The following is an 11901-nucleotide window of genomic DNA, read 5'->3' as shown; positions in this document are numbered from 1 at the left end:
TTTTGTGTTTGGAGCATTGAGATTCTTAAGAACATGTCACTGCTCTTTCCAATGTAGGATTAGTTTGCCCCTTAAATAAATTTATTCCCTACCCTAAAAAATAAAATTAATTTCTACTCAACATTTCTAAATTCCAATAAAATTATTATATTTGTTTTGATTAAGATGATGATAATTTTTGAAAAAAAAATTAAAATAAATTATTTACCGGTGTCACTTGTAATCATTAAAAGGGTTAGAATCCACTTCCAATGTGTTAAACTCTCTTAGTTTTACATTTTTTAGGATCATTTGATTGAGGGAAATCAAAGGTTGAAATTAACTCCTTGTTTTCTTTCTGGTGATCATCTTCTCTTTTTCTACTGTCTTTAATTTATCTCATCTAATGATCATCTTCTCATTTTCTACGGTATAAATGATTATAACTCAAGTTTGATTTTAAATAAAAACGAATTAAATCTATGGGTGATTAATAGTAAAATTAACCTCAACGTAGGAATGAACTTAATAAATTTTACTGAAATCTTCATGTGAGTATGCATTTGTCTTTTATGATGTATGTTACCGTTCGAGTTTGTGGGCACTACTAGTTATTTGTGACCCTTATCTTACCAAAGCATCCGTTAAAGAAACATTAAATGTATTTATACATATATATATAATAGAATAAATTAGTATCATAACTAATAATTACAAAATATAATAAATAATTTTTTTATTATTCTAAGGGTGATTATAAGATAGAATCGGTTCGAAAAACTTCCAATTTATTTGACAATAAATGCTCAAACACTCTTAACATATGATGTGTTCGAATTCGGTTTTTAATTTCGAATATAGTTGAAATTTTGAATTTCCGAGTTACTCAAAAAATAAAAAATTTGACTAAGTATTTTGATAGTTTTACGATTTAGTCTCTGATTTCATTATTTCTTCAATTACTCCTTCATTTTAAGTCCATTCTTACCAAATTTGAACCTCATGCTCTTAAACCTTGGTAGAATACGTGTTTACTTTCAATTCCTCTTTTTTATAACAAATTTTTTATTTTTCAATTTAGTCATTCAATTTTTTATAATCTCATTGTTTCTTCAATTCGTCATTTATTTTAAGTTCTTTTTTTACCAAATTTGAGCCGCGTGCTCCTAAACCATAGTAGAATACATATGTACTTTTAATTCCTCTTTTTTGATAGAAAATTTTTATTTTTCACTTTAGTACTTCAATTTTTCATAATATCCTTATTCCTTCAATTTGTGATTTATTTTAAGTTCTTTTTTTTACCAAATTTGAACCACATGCTCATACAACACAATATAATACCTATGTAACTTCAATTGTTATTTTTTTTACTAATGATGTACTCTCTTTTTTATGTAGTCCCTTAACTTTGCATTTTACTCAATTTGATCATTTGACTATAACTGTTTGCAAATTCTTTATTCTCATCAGTTTGTTGACTCATTTATACTCTCACCAATATTTTACCCTCAAAATACTTTCTTTAAAATATAATATTATGAATATATTTCGTAATTTTAGATTATATTTGATATATTAAATAACATTATGATATGAAATAATATTATATATATATATATGGTTAGATAAAGTCCAAAAATTGGAACAAATCAATGTCATAATACTATAAATAATGTAATACCCTAATTTTGTCCGGGCAATTTAATTCATTTAAAGATGCTTGAGAATTAATTTGGAGGTAATCGTGCTCAAATGAGAATTTAATTCAAATGATGAATGGAAGCTTGCATTTTGGGGACAACATGAAAATCAAGAAACTTTTGTGCTTAATTGGATTGATATCGTATATGTTTCATTTTGGAGATCGAGATACAAATTGAAATTCAACCCCAAATTAAGTGTTTAAAGTCCGCTTATAAGTCCAAAATAGATTACAAATATTTATGGACCAATTACAACCCAAATTAATTACAAGCTCAAGACAAACCCAAGACCCGAGCACCCCACGTGAAGGCCTTGTTCTGCTCCATAACACCCGGTCACCAGCAGCCTCACGTGAGGCTCCTTTGCCCATACGAGCACCAAGCCCGAGCTCCAGCATTCCTCGGCTCCCACATACTTGTGCACCCATGTGAAGCACTGCAACCGAGCATCCCTCGTGAAGACCCTTGTCATCAGCTGCCCATGCTCCACGAGCACACCAACCAGGGCTGTCACCCACGTTTTGCTGGCTCCACTCCCCGAGTGGCCATCATCCAGCAGTCAACAGACAAGGGGGAGGGGACCGATGTTGTTGCCTCTGCCACCCATACTCTGCACCATCGAAGACATCAAATGGAACCATTAACGAGGAATATAAAAATAGTAATGAGGAATCAGGTATGAAAAATCCAGAGCAAAACAGAACAGAGGGTCACGGGCAGCGGGGATGAGTACAAAAAGGCAACCATATATCACCAGAAGAGGAAAGAAAAAAAAAGAGGGAGAAACGCACATCAACCGGAGAAGGGGAACTAGGAAACCAAAAAAGAAATCCATACAAAAGGGGAGAAACGCACATCAACAAGGAGAACGATCGTGAACCAGAGACCACAAAAAAGGATCATCAACAACCACCAACGATTAACAAAAATAGTACGAGAGAACCCTTACCTACCCGATTCAGAGACTCTTGTCGTCGCAGCTAGGAAACCCTACCCCGTCTGTGAGAAGGTAAATCCTTCGTCTTTCGTGGTGTTCCCAGTCGTGCATTTCCGTTTTGGCCCCGGGTTTTCAAGGATTTGGGGGGGGGGGGTTCGGTTAGGTCTGGTAATAATTGGGCTAGGTAGTTAGGTGGTGACTCTTAGGCTTCTCATCGGAGTCTCTTGGGAAGGGAGAGGGTCGCGGTGGCCGTGGTTTTGTAGGGCCACTGGAGTATGAAACCGGTTGGTTATTTTAGAGGATAGTTTGGTTTTAGGTTTCAGGTATAGGTTGGTTTTTAGAGGGGTTGCCGTCGGAATAGTGTTAGGTGACGTCTAGGCTCCTCATCGGAGCCATTAGGCGGCGGAGGCCGTGGAGGCCGTGGGTTCTGCTAAGGCTCGTCTAGGGTTTGAATGAGAGGAAAGAGGGAAACATAAAGAGAAGCGGTTGATGGGTTTTGGGGGTGAAGGATAAAATGAATTAGGGTTAACTAATCACCCATTTCAGTCTATTTAACTGATCGCTAAAATGGCATCGTTTGGAATAGATCCAAAACGGCAGCGTTTTGTTGGCTGAGGGGTTGAACCGGGTTTTGGGGTAGTAGGTTAATAGTTGATAAGGCCCCTTTAACTTTGATCTGTCCCAGTTTGGTCCCTAAATTATACTCGTTGTAATGCTACTTTTATCTTTTAATTTTAAGCACGTTTCGTTTTGGTCCCTCAACTGAATTTTAGTAGCATTTTAATTTCACCTCCCAACTTGCAGCGTCTTCCATTTTAGTCCAATATCATGTTGTGGCTATTTTCAAGTTTGTTTTACATTGGATATGTAATTTTGGAGACTTGCATTTTGATCCAATGTAATATTTTGGTTGTATCATGTTTGGACTGCCCAGAAATGAAATTTTTATGAAATGAGCCTACTGTTTAGTTTCTTTATATTTTAACCCTTGTTTAACTTTTGATTGGTATGGTTAATTTTGATTTTATTCCTATTTAGTCACTTTTTAAATATATATATATATACATCTATATATGTTTAAATTTTATAGTTTTGCATGTCATGTTTTCGTTATTATGTTTAAGTCATGTTTGTACATTATATGTTAATATGCGTGGTTTTTTTTTTAATAAAATATACGATAATTTTTCTTTTGTATTTCACATTGCATGATATTTTAATCATAATATTTATTACTCTTTGCATGATATTCATTTAGCATAATTTGCACGTTAACCTCATATGCATAACTCGATCTAATCACATAACTAGATTAATGGTAATATCCTTTTAATTTAAAACCGTCAGAATGGTTTTTCTTAACTTACAGGAAAGTTGTTTTTGACGATTTTAAATTACAAGTGTATCCCATCAGTGACACCAAACATTCGATTCTTCACTTTAAAATTTGGGAATGAAAGAAAAAGAAATATTCGGCTATTTAAATTATTTGAGAAAAGATCGTTAGAACTCACCTAAAGATCTGGTCTCGATATTTTTAAATAATCGAATATCCTTTATCTTTCTAATGGTTTGGTAATTTTAATTTAACCTATTTTGTTGCTTTTTGAATGTTAAAATGCACTTTTGTTGTTGTTTTAAGGGATCAAAAATCAAATTAAATTTGAACTTGTGAAATTCGTTGCAAAGACATTAATTAATCGACTAGGTACCGATTTAGGGCGTTGTGGGGGTGCTAACACTTCCCCACACGTAACCGACTCCCGAACTCAGATTTTGATAACGCATACCTCTACTTGTCGTTTTAATTAAAATTAATTTTTTATTTAAAATGACAAAATGTTTTTGGGTGCCCAATCACACCCTAATCAAAGATTGGTGGCGACTCCTCGAACCTTATATTTTTACAGTAACGGAATTTCCAATTTTTCGAAACGAGAGGTTTTCTAAAATTGCATCGTTTTTAATTAAAAATTCAATTGAAAATAGAATAATTAAAAATGACGCGGTTTTCCAAATCGCCCCCGTTCCGGTTTTAAAAATCGTTTCGAAATTAGTATAGAAACTCGAATAACTTGACTCAGATTTCTTAAAACGACTAGACTCATTTAAAGTTAAGTTCGAGTTGTAAAATACAACTCGTCAACTCGAATAACTCAAAACTTTTTGACTCGACTCGATGGAATGCTCACCCCTAATGACAATCATCACTTTAACCACCGATATAGCTTAATTAGTGTAAAATATTATTAACAATTAAAATAGACTCAAAGATGACTCGTATATAAAATTTTAATTAAAATAAAATTCAAAAACAATTCACCTATAATTTATAGAAGATGAACGTTGAAGTTGTATACTCATAAGTCATAAATGCAAAGGAATTTGATATTTCCCAAGTAAATAAAATAAAAATAGGGAGCAGGCTTTCTCTTATCATTTGTCCCATTGCTTTCATCATTACCTTATTATTGGACCGTTCAAATTTCAAAAGTGAAATAAATCAAAGAAAAACAAGTAAGCAGATGGTAGTAGTTTCTTTATTAGTCCACTCACCTCTCTATCTCTGCATTCATTTCTCCTGTGTACGGTTACCCTCCTCAAAGTTGCCAACCACTATAATATTAATTTCCCTTTTTTATTTTATTTTTCACTTCTACAACCAAAATGCTAATTGAAATTTTCATTTTTTTATAATTATAAAAAATGTTTATTTTAATAATTATTTGAATGGGATGTTATTAAATATTATTAGAAGAGGGAAAATTTGAAGCTTTGGAGGGCGTTAAATTAGATGGAATAGGACGAGTTGCCAGCGTGAGCAATGGACATAGCCCGAGCAACGAGGAACCGAATTTAATGGCCGACGTCGACGCTTCAAACATGTCTCCCTCCTCACGCTCTCCGTCTAGTGCGTGAAAACAATATCCATTCTCCTTTTTTTTTCTTTTCTGGATGAATAAATGTAGGATATAATCTGCATAATAAATATTTTAGGATAAAATACATCTTCGGTCACTCAATTATCAATTCATTTACAAATTCTCTCGCTCTAAAAGTTATAATTTATTTATTTAGTTAAATTTTTATTGGGGAGTTAAAAATAAAATAAAAGTCTAACGTGTCACGGTATGATAAGAGTTTTAATCTCCAAAATTTACTATCAATTTTACTCTAATTAAAAATAATTTTAAAAGATTTAATCTTTTGTCAAAAAAATTTCATCCATATAATCGTTCTTTACAAAAAGCAAGTCCTTCGTATCAAAGCAGCAGCTTGATAACTGCATTTTACCATGAAGTAGTAACATGCTACTTATAAAAGACTTCTTTCAATGATTATTAGTCAGTTTTATGGTTCAAGAAGTTTGGCTTGCAATTTTATACAATACTTGAATAACAAAACCCATGATTCGAATATATATGATATTAGTCCTTTGTATCAATATATATATGTGTGTGTATGATATTAGTCGAACACTTAATGCTTATAAAACAATAACAAAGCATAGGAGAGAGTATCCTTTAAGTTACAACTAGAAATAGATTCCATAGGAAAGACTTTGTGTGATCTCCTACCTAGTGTCTCACAAAGATCAATAAATACATCGTCTCCATTTATAAAACTCAACATCATATAAGATATTAAAAGTAATTTTAAGAAACAATATAATAATATAACATTTTTAGGAGAAGAAAGAGGATAAAATCTACAATTTGACAAATTATTTTGGGACTAAATATCAATACTTAAATTTATTAAATTATTTTGAATTTGACAAACTAACAAGACGTATAAGTTTTTAGAACTAAAAATATTATTATATTTTAGAGAAGCCCTTCAGTTTATGTGATTGTTGACTGAATGATTGAAGGGACGGGCAGCGAGGGAGTAGAAGGGATATGTTCTAAGTTGTGTTCTTGATGGAAGGGCATTGAGAACACGAAGAAAATAATCATGAAGAGAACTAGAGGTAAAAATTACTCTCTTGCCTTTAATTTCCTAGCATGTTTCGTTGCCATGAAAAAGAAAGGTAGGATCATTTCGAAGCCCCTTAACTTTAAGTGATTTTTTTTTTTGTAAAATACTGTCATGTGAAAGAACGAGAGAGTGTCATGTTTCTCTATAACATCATCAATTAGTAGCATTAGTCTCATGGGACATTTCAAAAGATAAAAGCATTACAAGAGGCACCAAATTAATAAATTTGACAAAGTGCATAGGTTATTTGTGTCATTAAAGAAGAAACTAGATAACAAATATTTTATCATGTGTATACATGAACTATAATTAAACAGTATTTTAGGCATTTTTCATGAATATCGAGTTGAGAAATGTTTTTCGAGGAGTATGAAATAGACTGGGATGTTGTAGACCGAATCCCGGCTATCTGCAGTTGAAGATTACTATCACGCATCTCGCACTATAGCCCTTATCCTACACCAAAATCGACGGAGTTATTAAATTAAAAATTCCCATTAATTATTTTTTTGAACAATAACCCTCTTAGTAGATTTGTTAGAAAAATAACATTTTTTGTATACGCGTAAGACTAACTCGCGTCCTACCTAACGAGTGAATATGTCTCACGTTCTACAAGACGCAAGGTACCATACACTTTTCATATTACCTAATTTAATATTATTATTTAATACTTCACGCTTCCCAAAACATGAGGTCCTTGAAATATTGGGAAATTATCGTTCGTGGAAGTTTCGAGATTTGTATAGCGCGAGTTTCTTGACACGTCAGGAATCTATTTGAAACTCGAGTTTTGCATAGAGCGAGATTATTGAATATAAATATCCCCCCTTCTACTAATATTGTAAATTTTAACACAGCCTATACTAAGAGACTTTTCTTCTGGTGGAACAACTTGGCACTAAATTTATGTCAATATTGATGTTATAAGTTATGCCACCAAAAGAGAATATTTTTTATAAAAGATATGGTCTTCTCGAAAAATGCTTGTTTGATAAACTCTGCCTTTTTCATTAAACTAACAATGTTTATAAAAGGCATTCTCTTCGATGGGCTTTCTCTACAACTTGTCTTTTTATACAGTGTATTTGTAAATTCAACTAAACATGAGTAACCCAACCTTCTTGGGAAACTCTACGAATACATCCTCTTCTGGTGGCATCCTCTACTTATCGCTTGAGACGATGATTTGACAGTGGCAAACCTCCACTAGTCTTTTGAGCTTTTTGCCTTGTATTTACTATAGAGAGTTTCTCGAGAAACTTCTTGTTCCATCAAACCCCGACCTTCTCGAGAAACTAATCGTTTCTAAGAAGGCATTCTCTTCATGTGGCTTCATCAACTTATCAACCATGACATGGATCTGGTAGTGGTAGGCATGGTTTTCGAATTTCGTATTTATCCTCGATCCACTCTCCATCAAGTCAACAATGTTTCTCAGAAGGCATCCTCTTCCGATGACATCCTCTACTTAATGCATCAAACCCACTGATGGCACACCTCCACTCGTTCCCTCAGACTTTACTCAATTTGCTGCACTTGTATCAAGTTGAACTGATGTCTATCTAGTATTTTTATCTAAAGGTGTAGATGTAACCCGAGCGCCACTTAGACCAGTATCCTTTATTAACTCTAGAGTATACTTTCCTTGATTGATAACAATCACCTTCTTAGATCACAAAACTTCAAGATCTAGGAACCCAGTGATTCCCATTCCCGCCAATTTTATCTTGGTGTTTGGTATTGGGGACATATGGGCAGGGGCCCTACTCCATTTAATGAATCTATGTCTAGTTTTGAAAAATGAAATTTGAATCTTAAAGTGCTTTGCTTGGTACAACTACAATTATTATCTTTCATTTTCCTCCCACCAACCTTTCATCTATTGTTATGGAGACCCTTCACAACTATATTTAATGAGTTTGGTAACTCATGCAATATGACTTCGACAATTTATCATAAGAGTAGATGTCCTTTACAACTCAAAACAAATATATATATGTGTGTGTGTGTTGGGGGGTTAGCAAATCCATATATGAGGATAGCTATGGGTATTGTAGGTGGAGGTTTAGGGGTTAAAAAGTACCATTGACGATGACCATTATTGGGCCATCAGTAGGGTTTACTTCCGACAAAGTGAGAAACGAAGACTTTCAGTCATCGATGAATGTAATAAAAAAAGGTTTGGGAATTGCTCGACTGTGTTGAACTTTATGGAACAAGACAATAATTCTTCTGTAAGCTATAATATTGTATTGAAATTCAATTCAGTCCCAACTGTTTCGCATGCGAATCCACAACCATTACACTATTTAGTTTGAACAATGTATAGGGTTTGGATTATAAAATCTATGCCCATGCCCATGCACTGTTCTGATTCACTGTTCCAGGTCAGAATCAGGTCTTCGACACACTGTTTTAAACAACAACCTTCGCAATGTTTCTTATGGTAGATTTGGGTTGGGCTAATATGCTCATCTTTGCATTTTTTCCTCAGCTTATGCTCTTGGTTTTCTTGCCCCAATATCCCATGGGGATAAATTAATTGGCCTAATAGGGCACCACACTTTTTATTTTTGGGAATTCGGCAAATGCTACAGCATCATTGTTCCCTTGGATATTATTTTTTAATGGATCTTAATGAGTGGGTTCCATGTGAGTCATTAAATTATTGTAATAAATGAGACTCATCACCTCGAGGTGACAAGTTCATTAAAAAATAAAAAAATTATAAGTCATTTGATTTTTTTTTTTAAATAATAGAACTCATCACCTCACTCAATTTCAAAAAATGTAGTTGTTTATAGTTGTTGGTTAACGGGCAACAACCAACAACAGTCACTTGGGTAACAATCATCATAGAACTCGTCATCTCGAAGTAATTAGTTTCGCTGAATTTTTGAATCCCCTGGTCGTTTATAGTCGTTGGGGCTAAAAATAGGAGTTTGGGGTTTTGGTTTTTCACTATAATTTGTATCGAAAAAATTGAAAAAAAAAATTCTTACTTTATGTGAAAATCCTGAAAAATGGCTTTCCGAGAGGAAATGCTACGCCTCGATAATGTTCATATTTAGTTGATCAAACTCCGATCCGAAGAAGAACGGAGCATTCGTCAGAGCGGGATGACATCTTAATATCTGCATCAGTGGATGATGATATATTTTTAGCAATTTGGTCCATTTCCAGTCATATTTGTATGTGGCTTTAAGGTGTACCTGGTGCTGATTGTTGTTCTTATCGAACGTTGGTGGCCTGAGACACACAATTTTTATTTCTCGAGTGGTGAAGCGACGATTACTTTAGGAGACACACTTGTCAACTCCGTGTTCCTGTGGATGGTGTCGTCGTCATGAGGCAGAACAATTACGACCCCATGATGTTGATATACGAAGTTTTAGGAAAGTTTTCACCAATCTGAGGTCATGGATGTATATCGAACAGGATGGCGTGGTTAGAGTCTGAATTTCAAGTGACGAACGAGTCTACCAATAACGAGATTATTTTTACATCTCGAGCATATTTTCTCCAACTGATCAAGGGGTATTATTACCGGATAAATAATGTAATACACTCAGTATCTGTGTATATTAAATAACTTCACTGAGTGTCGTAATACCAATTGGAACTAGCGATTTTAGCCTTTTTGTACCGAGAGCTTTGCAAGGTTGCAATTGTCGAGCGGGGTCGAAACGTCGATGTAGCACACTGTCTAATATTGCTACAATCGTGGGCTTGGTACCGATTCCACTTTTTCCGCCAATTACAAATGCTTCGGTTCAGTTTTCCCTGGCTAGAAAGTAAATTTTTAATTTCATTTTTAACAAATTTATTAATTTGATTAATTTAATTAATTTTTATATGTTTTTAATATTTTTTATTTTTAAATATTTTAGATGACACTATGAAATAATTGAGACGAAGTTGTCGGGTGCCACTTCAAAAGATATACAGATGAAGATCGACATCGTTAGTCAATATGCGGTATGTATTAGCTCTTTCATTTTTTTTTGTTGAAATTTTTTAACTTTATATATACAAACTTTGATAATTAATATTTACAGTTTTCTTGGCTTCTGTATGCTGACGATGAGAACTACCGATTATTGCCATCGGGATTTTTTTATGGGTCTGATTTATGGTGTGTCGCGACTCATGCATTACATTTTGTGATTGTTGAGTGGCACACCGCTGATAGAGTATTTTGACAGTTTGCGTCTCATCAGTCAATTCCTATGCAAATCGTTGATATGGATGCGCTCCATATAATTGATACGCTTGGGAAACATACCAAAAATTGATCGACGAAGCACGCTTACTACATTGAGCAATGGAATCAGTGTCACCTATTGGTCCTCATACGTTACAAAATTACACCGATGAACCTAGATTTCGACCATTCTCCTTATTTCTGAAATTACGAAGCAAATGAGAAACTATATCTCACGCCACCAGAACATAGGGGAGAATGGGAACAAAACAAGGCCAGATTCACTGAGTCTAAGAAGAAATCATCGTCGTCGTCGTCTTCAGCATCTGCATCTGAAGATTACTATTATGAATCTCAAGCTAGCTTTGGTTTCTATCTTGCACATCATACTTCAACCGAGACCTTGCCGATTTGGGTTGGAGGTTCACGGAATGCAATGTAACGCACTCGAGCATCTTCGACAGGACATGCGAGTGAGGGTGAATGAGATCATATCATATATGGTCAACAACGTAGCAAGCAAGTCGATTCAGTAACGGCAATAATGGCGTCAAATACCATAAGCCCATCACCTTTTTTCGAATGTAGATCTCAAAGTGTGTTAAGTACATCTCTTTTTGAACAATGAAACCAAGATGATGATGATGACGACGACGACGATGATCAAGGCCGACGACCCTGACGTAGTTGACGAACTCCGCGCCATTATCATTCGACCACTCATCGACATCGTCAATAACTTAAAAAATATAAATAAATTTTCTTTGTAAACAATTTACTTTTTAATACAATTATTATTTTACTTTGTAATTTAATTTGTTTTTAAATTTAATCTGGAGGAGGTGACGAGTTCAAAGTGACAATTGTTGTTGGCTGTTGACTAATAGTTATAAATGTCTATATTTTTTTTGAATTCGAGGTGTTATGACACTATAACATTTGCCGTATTCCCCAAAATAAAAAGTGGGGTGTCCTATTGGACCAATTAAATTACCCCGCATGGGGGTATTGGGTCAAAAAAACCTATGTTCTTTGCTTGTTATGCTGGGTTGGACTGTGAGCAAAGTTCTTCAAACGCTGTTTTTCCGCCC

The sequence above is a fragment of the Hibiscus syriacus genome, unplaced genomic scaffold (assembly GCF_006381635.1).
Source record: "Hibiscus syriacus cultivar Baekdansim isolate YM2019G1 unplaced genomic scaffold, ASM638163v2 tig00111834_pilon, whole genome shotgun sequence".
Classification (NCBI taxonomy): Eukaryota; Viridiplantae; Streptophyta; class Magnoliopsida; order Malvales; family Malvaceae; genus Hibiscus; species Hibiscus syriacus.
This window is presented reverse-complemented; position numbering follows the sequence as displayed.